General features: G+C 43.7%; 1 protein-coding gene and 1 pseudogene across 1 annotated transcript in view; one reads left to right on the top strand and one right to left on the bottom strand.

Annotated features, from left to right (window-relative positions):
- IGFBP7 (insulin like growth factor binding protein 7) overlaps window positions 1–14,682 on the bottom strand; it is a 76,941-nt gene that overhangs the window by 31,087 nt on the left and 31,172 nt on the right. The gene's annotated exons all lie outside the window — the stretch shown is intronic.
- Window positions 8,109–8,716, top strand: LOC111526490 (annotated as a pseudogene).

Here is a 14,682-nt window from a genome sequence, read left to right as displayed (position 1 = left end):
AGATCCTTTCTAGTGAGCTGGGTGACAAGAGAAAGTATAGAGATTCTCCTCTTGTGGTAAATAAATCCTTTCCTACTAATATTTTCATATTCCTAAATTATGGTATAGTCAATGAACTTGAGACTTAGAAGGGCCCTGAGATCCATCTTGACCAAATCTCTTATATAAGAGGCCCCAGGGGTTAAATATTTGCCTAAGTTCCTTCCTAGATAACGGCAGAAAAGGAACTAGAATTACAGGAATTCAACTTCTTGTACTTTATTAATAACACAGCAAAAACATGCTCTGTTCTCAGTCGGTTGGCTACCACGTAAACAGTGCGAAGCTAAGAGATTAGGAAGGTGCTGAGGAAAGCCATTGAGCATCCACAGCTCCACTGCCTAGGCAGATGGTCAGCAGGCAGTTTAGCTGTGGGAGTATTTCCAATTTGCATGAATGAAACATGGACAAGTAAGATAAGGCTGGCTCCAGGAAAGTAATTTCTCCAGTTCTCATGAGCCTTGGATTTGGAAAACTGCAGCCCATCCTGGAATTAGGGAGCATCACAAACGGTACTGGGTAGAACTCCCCATGTGGCCTCGGCCCACGCTTGGAGGCAGTCAAGGTCCCAGGTGCCGGCTCGCCCACAAGCTATGGCTGAGACAGAAAAACAAAGGAAAAAAAGTCCTCCCCAAACACACACATAAGCAAAACCCATCTTCCTGTGTTCTCTGCCAAGAGAGCTGGAGCAAAAGAGATGAGTTTGAGACTCTGATTCATCCATCAAGACAAATGAACTCAGTCTATGGAGGTTAGGAGGGCAATTTGGGAAGCAAACTAAAGTTGAGTTTTGGAAACGGGATCTAAAGAAAAGGAAGATGACATCCTGGGAATTTAACTCTATGACGAGAAGAGAAAGCGGCTCACTCTTGAAGCGTGGAGTACTGCAAATGCCAATAGGCAAACATCCTCAAAAGGCAGCTCCAGAGGCTATCTTGCCAAGGTGTCAGCCCTCCTCCCAATCCACAAAAACGTGCACTCTGAGTTCCAAGCTAGCGTCCTGCTGAGCTGAAGGAACATCTCCAGTGGAGAAGGCGGCCCGATGGCACCGTTCCATTTCAGCAGCAGCAAAAGAAACTCTGATTGGTATAACACACTTCCTCCAGTGGCGCCAAGCTCCTGGGCTGGCCTGGGGCATCCACCCTTGCTCCCTGGTCAAAGCCACTGTCTTTACCTGCATTCACTTCTCCGGTGGCCTCCTGGCCTCATCCTCAGGAAATCTCTAACACATCTTTGTTTCCATTATCTCTCTCCGCTCCACAGTCCTGGCTCCCAGAGGACCCTCAGGGTGGTCTGGCCAGGTGTTCCTTTGCTCCCTCCCCCCATCTCCAGCCCCAGCACGGACCATAGCTCAGTGAGTTTGTGCTCAGACTCCGTGCACTCTCTCTTTCTTTGTCCTTGAGCATCACTAGAGTATCTGGCTAAGGTCCCGTCCACCCTTCTGGTGGCATGGGCCTCCCATCCCTTTATCAAGTCCACACCTCTGCTTTTTAGGCGGAGCTAATTCTGCTCCCCTTGAGTGTGGTCTGTACTTAGTGACTTACTCTGGTGACACATTTGAATAAAATATAGTGGGAGGGACAGTGCATGCCTGAAGCTTCTTTCTTGCTTTTTGTGGGATCACTTGCTCTGGGCGAAGCCAGTGCCATGCTGTTAGGATGCTCAAAGAGCACAAAGGAGAGGTCCATGTGATGAGGAACTGGGTCCTCCTGACAACAGCCATGTGAGTGAGTCAATTCAAAGCCAGAACAAAGTCCCTGCTGACACACTGACTGCAGCCTCATGGGACACTCCAGCCCAGAACCACAAAACTAAGCTACTCTCAAGTTTTTGATCTGCAGAAACTATGTGAGATAGTAAATATTTATTATTGTTTTAGGCTGCTAAGTTTTGGACTAATTTATTATGTAACAGCAAACAACTAATATTTTCCTTTAGTTTTAAGTGTTTTTTGTTTTTTTTTTTTTGAGATGGAGTCTTGCTCTGTTGCCCAGGCTGGAGTGCAGTGGTATGATCTCGGCTCACTGCAACCTCCGCCTCTTGGGTTCAAGTGATTCCCTTGCCTCAGCCTCCTGAGTAGCTGGGATTACAGGCATGTGCCACCACGCCCAGTGAATTTTTGTATTTTTAGTAGAGACAGGGTTTCACCATGTTGGTAGGGCTGGTTTTGAACTCCTGACCTCAGGTGATTCACCTGCCTCAGCCTCCCAAAATGCTGGGATTACAGATGTGAGCCACCGTGCTTGGCCTTAATTGTTTTAAAAGAAGAAGAAGAAAAAAAGAATAATACAACCTCTTTGAACTTTCTCTATCATCAGCTAGAGTTCTTTCTTAATTAATAATCATAATGTCTTTTTGGAAGGTTTCTTTTTTTTTTTTGGTTTGTTTTTAGTCATAAAGTCCTCTCGCCAAGAATTACGGCAAAAAACCAAAACCAAAACAAAGTATCAATAACATAAACAAAGTCCTCATGGATGGACAGTTATTTATTTGGGAACATTATGACTTGACCCCAAGAAGATGTCTGCAATGATAATATATATTTTCAAGGGCTGTTCTTAACATGTTCTTTGTACCTGCCATCCTAGAATCTTTTATGTTACTTTTATCATTATACAAAAAAGAACTGGAACTTATATCCTCCCAGGGACCCCAAAACATAAGACTTAACTGTGAGCATCTGTAACCTTAAACAGCCCATGGAAGATACAAGGGATTTTTTTTGTTACTCTTGTATTTACACTTTAAGAAATAATAAGTGAGATTAACTTGTCATATGCCATAACACAGATGTACCTGGAGGACATTATGCTAAAAGAAATAAGCCAGTCCCAGGAGGGCAAATATGACATGATTCCATTTGTATGAGGTATCTAAAGTATTGAAACTTATAGAAGCAGAAACAGAATGGTGGTATCCAGGGGCTAGGGTAAGGGAGAAATGAGGAGTTGCTGTTCAATGGGTATAAAGTTCTAGAGATCTGCTGTACACCAATGTGCTTATAGTTAATGTCTTATTAAGAAACACTGTACTGCACACTTAAAACTTTGTGAAGAGGGCAGATTTCATATTATGTATTTTCTATCACGAAACACATAAAGAAAAATCAAAGTGAGTGAGATTAAAATGACCTTATTCCAAGATTCAAAGCAGTGATTGCTTTTTTGCAACACTTCAGGACATCTCCAATAGACCACCGAGTATTGCATGGTCTCAAAAATTCCTCAAAACTGCAAAAAAAAAAAGTTTTACTTGTTTTTCATACAAAACAAAAAAATATTGCGCTCTTCTCCCTGGAGAATAATTGATAGGGTAGGGAAAAAGATGGATATCATAAAATCTTCAAACCAAACATAAGGAGAAGAGGTTGTGGTTACAAGAAATTTGGGAATCACTGATTTGGAAACAGGTTGAGGTTTCAAAAGAAGTGGGCTTTAGGCTGGGAGTGGTGGCTCATGCCGTAGTCACAGCACTTTGGGAGGCCGAGGTGGGCAGATCTCTTGAGCCCAGGAGTTCAAGACCAGACTGGGCAACAGCCCTGTGTGGAGGTGCATGCCTATAGTCCTAGATAATTGGGAGGCCGAGGTGGGAGAATCGCTTGAGCCTGGGAGGTGGAGGTTGCAGTGAGCCAAGATCATGCCACTGTACTCTAGCCTGGGTGACAGAGACTCTGTCTCAAAAAAAAAAAAAAAAAAAAAAAGTGAGTTTAACAAAAAATATGTGCGCATTTGAAATGCTAACCTCCAGTCAAAGGACTGACATCACCAGTTTACTATCTAATTTCCCCTATAGCAAAGACGTGTAGACACAACAACCAAGGGAGTGGGGAGTGGGGAGTGGGGGGGGAAACGGCAGCCAGTGACAAGCGACGACGAAAAGCAATGAGCTAATGCACAGATAAGATGGGCCTAGCAACATATCAGTAATGGTAGAGAAAAATAAAGGAGGCTGAGATACTTTCTATTCAGTAGTGCATGACTGGAGTCAAAAATGAAGAACATACAAATGGCAGGATTTTGTCATATCATTTTCCACAGAAAAAAGAAAAGAAAATATCAGAAGATGGGAACTGGCACATGAAAGGTTGAACTGTCACAGCGCACGTATATAATTATCAATGCCAAGCAGTAAACCAAGAATGGGATTGGTCGAAGGCACCGAGGGAAGTGAAAGGAAACTGGATATACAAGAAGAAAGGGACAGATTGTGTTTAAATTTAGAACATGGGCTCATGCCCTCAAAGTTGACTGATAGCTGGAGCATGCTTTCTCTTCAGTCATTCCTCCATTTGCTACTTTTTTACAATAAAAGCTAATTCTGTGAAGCTTTCCATGGCCACTTGTGGATGCAGGCCCCTTCTGAAGGACACGAGAGAAATGTGAAAGCTGCAAGGAAGCCTTTCTGGCCAAGATTGGAGAAATTCTCTGAGCCCCTCACCCAGCCATCAGGCCTAGAGGTCTAATGTGGGTGGTTGAATCACCAGGTTGAACCAACCAGGCTTGCCCCTCCCAGGCCTCCTTCTACGGCATTGTTTCAAGACAGGATCTCACCAAGACATCTTGAGTTGCCTAGTAAAGAAACTCAGCTTAGTGGGGAAGCTTGACTGCCCATTTGGGGTCTTGGGCCATTTGTGGGGCTGGAGGGAGCAGAAAAGAGAATCAAGACAGCAAATAGTCCCGGGATGATGGCTTATGCCTATAATCCTGGTGCTTTGGGAGGCCAAGGTGAGAGAATTGTTGGGGCCAGATGTTCGAGACCAGCCTGGGCAACATAGTGAGGTCTGGTCTCTACAAAAAATAAAATAAAAAATAAAAGAAATAAAAAATTAGCCAGGTGTGGTGGCTGTCCAGCCTGTCCTTGTACTGTCTTTTTAGTTTTCCTTAGATAGTCTGTCCTTCTGTGGTGACACCTGCCTGTAGTCACAGCTACTCGAGAGGTGGAGGTAGAAGCATTGCTTGACCCCAGGAGTTTGGGGTTGCAGTGAAACATGATGTCACCACTGCACTCCAGCCTGGGTGACAGAGAAGGCCCTGTCTCTTAAAAAAAAAAAAAAAAAAAGAAGACAGCAAACAAGCAGAGAGAAGGTGGACAGGAGCCACACATTACAGAAACTTCTCATTATTGAGATTTCTATCTTTCTAGGCTGTTTATGGTCTCTCACAACAAAACAAAACGGGGTCAGGAGTGGTGGCTCACTCCTGCAATCCCAGCACTTTGGGAGGCCGAGGCAGGTGAATCACTTGAGGTCAGCAGTTTCAGACCAGCCTGGCCAACATGACAAAACCCTGTCTCTACTAAAAATACAAAACAGCTGGGCATGGTGGTGTACGCCTATAATCCCAGCTACTCGGGAGGCTGAGGCAGGAGAATTGCTTGAACCCTGGAGGCAGAGGTTGCAGTGAGCCGGAATCGTGTCACCGCACTCCAGCCTGGGTGACAAAGTGAGATCCTGTCTCAAAAAAACAAAAGACGAAAAACACCAAAATGGAAGGTCCTCAGTGGGAACTATTCAGCACCAGCCCTCTGTAGGTCCTGGGAATCTTAAGTGAGTCTTTCCCTCTTTCTTCTAGAAGTTATCCCAGAGTACCATATTTTTCCCTCAAAATGACTGGAAAAATTCATTGTATAATGTCTTATTAAGAAAATAATTTTCTAAAGAGGGTGATTTAAATAAAAACAAAAACCAAATAAATATTCAGCTTATGTTTGAAGGAACTTTTTCTATTTCCTCTATCCCGTCCCTTCCCCCACAACTAAACAAAAAATTTGATTGTCTTATTATGTTAACACAGATTCAGTTATCTATGCATTTCCATTAAGGATAACAAATAAAAAAAGTACATTTCCTGCTGAAATCACATTTAACAAATCCCTTTGAGGACAGAAAAAAGTGCAAACCATTTAGAAAGATTAGTTTGTGGGAGGAAGAAGTCAGTTGCAAATCACTCCTCTGCATTATCCTCTAGTTAAATGAGGTGGACGCCCCAGGCCACATTTATAATGATGTAAGGCTCTCAATCTCTTACTGCAAGCCTGAACCATAATTGTTCTCAAATCAAACATGCAATGTACTACCAAAAGGTTCAATAAGAAAACCTTTGTTTTCTCTTCTGAAAGTCTAAGACAACATAAACCAGCTCACAAACTGGCCGCAGGGGTAATAAGCACTGGATACCAGGGATGCTCAATGTATTTTTCTATTTGATTAAGATTGATTCATTCTAAAACACAAATGTGTTCAAGCTTGTGGATCAGTGTTGAATACTGTAACACACATATCTCAATGTATTAAATAATTTATTGACATACAATTGCTAATTAAAAAGGCCAATTCATTTGAAGATGGGTTCTCCCTGCACCTATTCATTGTACACTACTTCCTACTTCTTCTGCTCTGAACACACCTGGCCCTGCAAGTTACTGAAGTCCCGAGGGTCCATGTGCATAAGGCAGTGGTAAATCTGGAAGAAGTGTGTGAATCTATATAAGGTAAGGCAGGAGCATATGTTGGTCAAAAGTGATGCCCATCAATGCAGTACTCCAGGTCCTACTGAAGACACTGTTTTTGATATACTGGGGGGGAAGAAAATACTTGGTGTTTAATCGATCTTAATCAAATTGAAAAATACACTGAGCATCCCTTGTATCCAGTGCTCATTACCCCTGCGGCCAGTTTGTTAGCTGGCTTGTGTTGTCTTAGACTTTCAGCCTGTTCCTCCTGCTGCAGCCTCTGGAAAGCCACTTCTAGTCAACCATTCAATTCCATGCTGTCATTGAGTATACATACGTCTCAGCAAGTCAGGAGAGGTCTGCTTGGGTTAGCAGAGCAGGATCTGTCAGTAGGAGGCCTATTTGGGGCTTCTATATCTGGTGTGTCTATTTTCTTCCTTCATCTGTGCTGACAACTAAGTTTGCACTCAGTCTGGTGTCACAGCTGGTTCTTAATCACTTGGGGTTAGATTAAGCAATCCTGGATCTCTGACACTGGCCATGTTGCAACACACACAAGGAAATTGTGTCTTGCTTTTTCCCCGGGTGGTCACTGTGTGGGCAGTGTCCTCTAACAGCACACACATGGCTATCAGGTTCTCCTCCCAGAATAAGGGACTGATCTCAGTTGATATCAGAATAGGTCTAAGGGAGCCACATCAGCCTTGATGTGGCATATTTGGTCATGGAGGCTAGCGGGGTATCAGGAAGGCAGGTTTCATGCGGGCTTTCAAAACTTTGGGTCTGCTTAGGAAGGTTTGTCTTGAATAGCTTTTTTTCCTGAGGATTGGGAACCTTGGCTGGGGTAAGGGAGGTGATTATTAAAAATGTCCTAGGCTTGGCGCAGTGGCTCATGCCTGTAATCCCAGCACTTTGGGAGGCTGAGATGGAAAGATTGCTTGAGGCCAGAAGTTCGAGACCAGCCTGGACAACATCGTGAGACCCCTATCTCTTTTTTAAAATTTAAATTTAAATTAAAAAAACTTTTATTTTAGGTTTGGGGGTACAGGTGAAGGTTTGTTACATAGGTAAATTCGTGTCACGGGGATCTGTTGTACAAATTATTTCATCACCCAGGTATTAAGCTCAGTACTCAATAGTCATCTTTCCTGCTCCTCTCCCTCCTCCCACCCTCCGCTGTCAGGTAGACCCCAGTGTCTGTTGTTTCCTTTTTTGGGTTCATGAGTTCTCATCATTTAGCTCCCACTTATAAGTGAGAACACATGGTATTTGGTTTTCTGTTTCTGCGTTAGTTTGCTAAGTACAATAGCCTCCAGCTCCATTCATGTTCCCACAAAACACATGATCTCATTCTTTTTTATGGCTGCAGATATCCTATCTCTACAAAACAATAACAAATTAGCTGTGTGTGTGTGTAGGGGGTGCCCCTGTGGTCCCAGCTACTTGGGAGGCTGTGGCAGAAGGATTGCTTGAGCCCAGGAGGTTGATGATACAACCAGCTATGTTCACGCCACTGCACGCCAGTCTGGGCGACAGAGGGAGATCCTGTCTCAAAAAAATTAAATAGGCAGTTGCAGTTGTGTTCTCTAAGTTCCTATCTTTCTGCCAGTGCCACCTAAATGGCCTCTCAAAACCTTGACTCAGCTGCCACCAGCATTGCTGCTACCTATAAAGGTGCCACCCCCAGCAGGGGTGCCGCCTGGGACCCTGTGGGCAAAAGGCTACAGCAGGAGTTGATGACCTTCACAATGCCTGGTGACACAGGGATTTCTGCCTTCCCTGATCGGGCAACCTTTTCAAATGGGTGGGGACCATCCATGGAGCAGATGGCACAGCATATGAAGACCTGAGGTATAAGCTCTCCCTAGAGCTCCCCAGGGGCTACCCTTACAATGTGCCCATGGTGAAGTTCCTCACGCCCTGCTACCACCCCAACATAGACACCCAGGGTAACATCTGCCTGGACATCCTGAAGGACAAGTGGTCTGCCCTGTATGATGTCAGGACCATCCTGCTCTCCATCCACAGCCTTCGAGGAGAACCCAGCATTGATAGCCCTTTGAACAGGCATACTGCCGAGCTCCGGAAAACCCTCACAGCTTTTAAGAAGTACCTGCAAGAAACCTACTTAAAGCAGGTCACCAGCCAGGAGCCCTCACCCAGGCTGCCCAGCCTGTCCTTGTGCTGCCTTTTAAAGTTTTCCTCAGATGGTCTGTCCTTTCTGTGATTTTTGTACAGCACTCTGTATCTTGAGCTGTGGTATTATTATTATTATTATTATTTGTCTTTTAAGCCTCCAGTTGAGAGATCGTGATGTATATTAAATAAATGCATTTTGGGTTGGGCATAGTGGTGCATCTTTGTAATCCCAGCACTTTGGGAGGCTGAAAAGGAAGGATTGCTTGAGTTCAGGAGTTCAAGACCAGCCCAGACAACATAGCAAAACCTTGTCTCTACAAAAAATGCAAAAATTAGCTGGGCATGGTGGTGTGTGCCTGTAGTTCCAGCTACTCGGGAGACTGAGGTGGAGGATTGCTCAAGCCAGAGAAGTTGAGGTTGCAGTGAGCTGAGATTCCTGCCACTGCACTCAGCATGGGTGACAGAATGACCCTGTCTCCAAAAAAAAAAAAAAAAAAAAAATTAAAAATAAATAAATAAATAAATAACAACAAAATGCTCCAGAACTGCCCAAGATTACTAGTGTCTCTGGCTCATGAGGTCAGACTAGGATGGGTCTCTTCAAACAGCTCCCTAAGCTTCCATGACTACAGTTACTGGTCAGACTACAAGCCAGCCCAGATGCCAGTACCACTGTCACCACCACCACCTCCACGGCCACAGCCCATTTATGGTGAGCTTTCTAAAGCATGTTCTCTTTATCTGATTCTCAGCACAGTCCTGTGGAGTTGATTGGGAGTGATCATAATCTCTATCGCACAAAGGTGAGGAAAAAGGGAAGAGGGAAGATGGGAGGACCTAGTGACTTTCCCAAGGGCAGCAGCTCACTCAGCTGTGGTCCTGGCACAAGCAAGTGAGCTTCTAAACTCTGCCCATCATACTTTCCTCTTTGGAAAATGGATTCTTCTCTCTCTCTTTTTTTCTTTTGAGACAGAGTCACGCTCTGTCGCCCAGGCTGGAGTGCAGTGGAGCAATCTCAGCTCACTGCAACCTCTGCCTCCTGGGTTCAAGCGATTCTCCTGTCTCAGCCTCCCGAGTTGCTGGGATTACAGGTGTGTGCCACCACGCCTGGCTAATTTTGGTATTTTTAGTGGAGGCGGGGTTTTGCCATGCTGGCCAGGCTTGTCTTGAACTCCCGGACTCGAGTGATCTGCCTGCCTCAGCCTCCCAAAGTGCTGGGATTACAGGTGTGAGCCACCATGCCCGGCCTGGAAAAGTTTCCTCTAATCCCAAATAAAAACATTCCCCTCACCCACCATTGTCTCCTGCCTCTGAAGGTGTTAAAAAGTTAAAAAGAAACTGCAACTGGCATCTGGCCTCTACTTCCCATTCAGACGAATATGAAAGTACTATAGGCTTCACCCATTTCTCGCCTCACATGAGACACAAAAGAGTCTCCAGCCTGACTTCAGGGGCTTACGTCACTTTTGCCCAGACTCTCCCATTTCTTTCCTCTATCTCTTAAAGTTGGAGGAAGGCCCTTTTTTCATAGCATCCTGTGCCTCTGTCCTATTTATACCAGTTGAAAACCAAGCTCTTTTAAACACTTTTTCAGACAGCTTGCTTCTTTTAAGTCTTTCAATTGAAAGAAACAAAGAAAGAAAGAAAAGATACAGCTCCCAACTAAAACACAGCCACCAGCACCCAAGGACTGTCATGCTTCAGGAATTTAAATTGCACTTCATTTGGCATAATCTGTGTTAAAACAATATAGCATTATCGGCTTTGAATGCACTAGGCACCCTCAGGGTGGAATTGCATTTTATATGAGTTATTAAATCTGGTTGGAACTCAACAAGAAACAGTGCCATGTGGGGAAATCCGTGCCGAATGGACCCTTGACTGATCACATTTCAAAGCCTAGCGCTTTGCTAAAGGGCATCTTTCTTTAAAAATAAGCAATCCTATTACCCAGAGCCTTCTCTGCACACCATGTCTTTGAAGGAATTTGATAGTTTGCAAATTCAAAGTTGGAAATTAAAATCCCACAAATAAGACTTGAATCCATTTATTCATGCTAAAATGAATATAGCTTTGGAAAGCCTATCCTTATTAGGATCATTTCAGTACAATCTGTGATCTGGTGTGAGGTTGCCTAACTAACCTCCTGCCCGCTAAAGGAGGCATATTTTCTAAGATAAGCTCTGCCTTCAAAGGACTCAGGAGATACCATAGAATAATATTAACTGAAGTGCATTTCTTCTTAAATAACGTTTCATTGTTTCCTTAATCTGTGTTATTTTTATTTTGCCAGGCTTAGGATATCTTCTCCTCCTTCCCTAAAATGCATTAAAATAAATCCTGGCCCCTGCAGGAGTGATCAAAGCTCTACCATTCACAGAGGAATGTCTATTCCTCCAAGCTTGGGGAGGTTTCCTAACTAATGAGCTAGAACATTGTCAGATGTCTCATTGCCAAGTAATATATTAAAGTGCTTTTCTAATGAGATTTCTGCAAGGTAACCATAAAATCATAAAAAGCACACTAAGCTTCAGTGAAGCAAAAACATTAAAAAAAAAAAATAACCAAATGCCTTTTAGAGATAGAAGAGGTCAACACAACAGCTAAAAAAAAGCTAAAGAGAATTTGACAAGTAGAAAAATAAAGTCCAGATAATTTTCGCATTTGAAAAAAAGGGTGGACACAAAGCAGAGGAATGTGGTGGGTAGACAGGTCATTAAGGAGTTACGTGAATATCTGTGTATGACTGAAGTACCCGCCTTTCCACTCATCCTCGTCCACTTGGAACATGGATCTGTTATACATAACTACATATGGCCCTATGAACATCTCTTTATTTTCAGAACTTTCGAGAATTTAGGAATACGATATAAAAATCTTGAATACCAAAGCTCTTGTCTCAGCCTGGGCTGCTATAACAAATACCATGGACTTGGTGGCTTAAGCATCTGAAGTGTATTGAATGGGAAGTCCAGGATCAGGGTGCGAGCATGGTAGGGTTCTGGGAGGCCCACTTCTTGGCTTGTAGACGGCGGCCTTCTTGCTGTAGCCTCACATGGTGGAAAGAGAGATCATCTCTCTTTGTCTCTTTTTATAGTGCACTAATCCCATTCACCTCTCAAAGGCCCCGCCTGTGAATACCATCATAGTGGGGGTTAAAGCTTCCACAGGGGAATTTTCGGGGGGACACCATCAATATTCAGACCATAGCTGATCTCTTTACTAGAACCAGCGTACCGAGGAATTCTTGCTCAAAGCACAAACAATAGGAATGCCATGAAGCCTCTACCATGGATCACTTGGAAACAGTCCTTGGACGTCCCTCCCTTGGCTTTTGCTTGTCACTCCTCCTTCATTATTTAACCATGCAACCTCCCTGACATCAATGAAGCCAGGAAGCTAAGAAGCCAGCTATTTTGGTCACCTTCATGTAAGCATATGGCTCCAGCATGTTCTGCACAGATCCAACAGTCTTGCAGCACTGGGTCCCTTCCAAGAGGTGAAGAGTAGAACCCACAGATTAAAGGATCATGTGGGGTCTGAAAACCAGCTTGGAAGGTGATGTGGGTGTTTAGCTTAAGGAAGAGAAGCCTGGGGTGGGGACACACCTGTGAAATATCCTCTATATTTGAAGGGAAGCCATGTCAGAGAATGAGCACCCTTGATTTTAGTTACTTCAGTGGGAAGCACTAAGATCAAAGAATCATTACCTATTTAAGGTCAAGGTAACAAAGATCTGTCAGCAGTTAAGGATATCCAACAATAAACAGACTTCCTGAAAACGCAGTCATGTGTATCTGAGCAATAGTTGAAAGTTGTCAGGGATGTATCCTTCATCTTACTCACAATTTCAATCATATCCAATCAAATGATGGCTTGATTCCAAAGGGAACTTTTTTATGAATAAATATTATTTTAAACAGCTAACCTCATGAGTACTGAGAAACGATTTCTTCAAAACTAATAGTATTAAAGTATTTCTCAAAATACAGTACTCTGTATGTCAGCATGGTGTGGAAATAGAAAAACAAAAACAAAATATGGTGCTCTGGGTTTATACAAAAGAGACAAAGCAGAATAAGGCACGCATTCATGGATGTTATATATTCACTTCTATGAGACCACAGAACACATCCAAAGAGTCCTCCTTTTATAGCAGTTCTTCAAAAAAGCATATTTATTTATTTATTTATTGAGACAGAGTCTCTGTCTGTCGCCCAGGCTGGGGTGTAGTGATGTGATCTCGGCTCACTGCAACCTCCACCTCCCAGGTTCAAGCGATTCCTCTGCCTCAGCCTCCTGAGTAGCTGAGATTGCAGGCATATGCCACCACACCCAGCTAATTTTTGTATTTTTAGTAGAAACGGGGTTTGACCATGTTGGCCAGGCTGGTCTCAAACTCCTGACTTCAAGTGATCTGCCTGCCTCAGCATCCCAAAGTGCTAGGGTTACAGGCACGAGCCACCAATGGCTGACCAAAAAAAGGCATATTTTAAAAGGTCAAATAATCGACAGAACAATTTACTCTGGCACTCCAAGGCCAATGCAAATACTGGAATGCAGCCTTCAGGTGAATCTTATACTGGAGCATCATTGATCTTCAGGAATGTAACAGGAAATGAAATGCAAAGGGAACAGAACTGCCGTGTCACTGCCGCGTCACTCACAGAATCTCTGTATTCACACAGGTCTGCATTCAGATCCAGGTGATGTTGGCTAAATGACTTAACAGTTTGAGCCTCAGTTTTCTCATCTACAGAATGGGGTAATAACAGCACTCAGCCCTCGTGGAATGTTGTGATGCAGGCTCAGAGCTTCCCATGCTGTCTGGCACACAGAGCACTCAATCAATAAATCCGCCCTGTTACTTACAATTTCAAAACAATTATTTTAAAATGCCAGAGGATTTGTTTCCCTGGTTAAGGGCGAGCTGGACTGGATGACTTTCATGGTTCCTGTCAACAACCACATTCTATTATCCTGTTTCATGTTACTCTTTTCCCCCCTCAACTCACTCCTGCCACCCACCACCCACCCCACCCAACTGTGGCCACAGTAACAAAATAAACAGCAACACCTGTCCACTGACTGCTCACTATGGGCATTCATATGGGTAAAGAATTTAACCCTTGCGACAGCCTTGTGAGGCTGGAACTGTCTCCTATTTTACAGAGGAGGAAACAGAGACACAGAAAGGTTGAGTAACTTGCTCAGAGCTACAAGGCTTATAAATGGTAGAGCTGGGATTAAAAACTAGATATCTCCTAAGCACTATCCCACATTACCTCATAGGCAACCTAAAATTCTGCCTCAACAAATCAATTAGCCACTGCACAAGTAAACTACTTGGTGTAGCTGATGGGAAAGTGGTAAAACTCAATTTCAAATTTGTCTAAAAAAAAAAAGAAAAGTGGTAAAAGATCCAGTGTTTGCCTTCAATCTTCTCTTCACAGTTTTCAGTGCAGTTCTTCCAGCTCTGAATTTGAAGAGTTTCATTCCTACTTATCGATTTATCTTCCTCCCCTCTCACAGAACACCCTTACCCTTGATGGGCCAGTGATAAAAATATGCATTTCCCATTCACTTGTGAGTTTAGGATGTTTTTTAAAAAGAGCTCTACCATGTTTCTTTGATCTTTGCTTTTAATGCAGATGGGATCCATGGAGAACCAGCTAATCCAGAGCCTACAGAGCCCTGAGCACAGTCAGGCATTTCAGAAATGCACTTGGATGGTAACTAGGAGATTTCTTGAACAATGGAAAGTTCCCAACAAAGCTGCTATGGCTCAAGAGGACCAGCTTCACCACCCACCCCTGCTGATCTGGGAGCTACTACCTGGGCTGAGCTGGCTCGCGTCCACAGGGCCCCCAAGCCTCTGGCTCAATTCAATACCTCCTGCTGCGGTGGCTTGTTTCTTCTTGTCCTGAATGTTGTTTTTCAGAGCTGATGATTAATGCCTTCCATTTAGGGTGAGAAAAATGACCTTGCTGTCTATGCAAGTGAGGATCATTTATTCCGTCTACAAAAGCAGCACACATCTACTTGGCTCAACTC

The sequence above is a fragment of the Piliocolobus tephrosceles genome, chromosome 3 (genome assembly GCF_002776525.5).
Source record: "Piliocolobus tephrosceles isolate RC106 chromosome 3, ASM277652v3, whole genome shotgun sequence".
NCBI lineage: Eukaryota > Metazoa > Chordata > Mammalia > Primates > Cercopithecidae > Piliocolobus > Piliocolobus tephrosceles.
The sequence above is the reverse complement of the archived record's forward strand: the minus strand, read 5'-3'. Positions and strand labels throughout refer to the sequence as shown.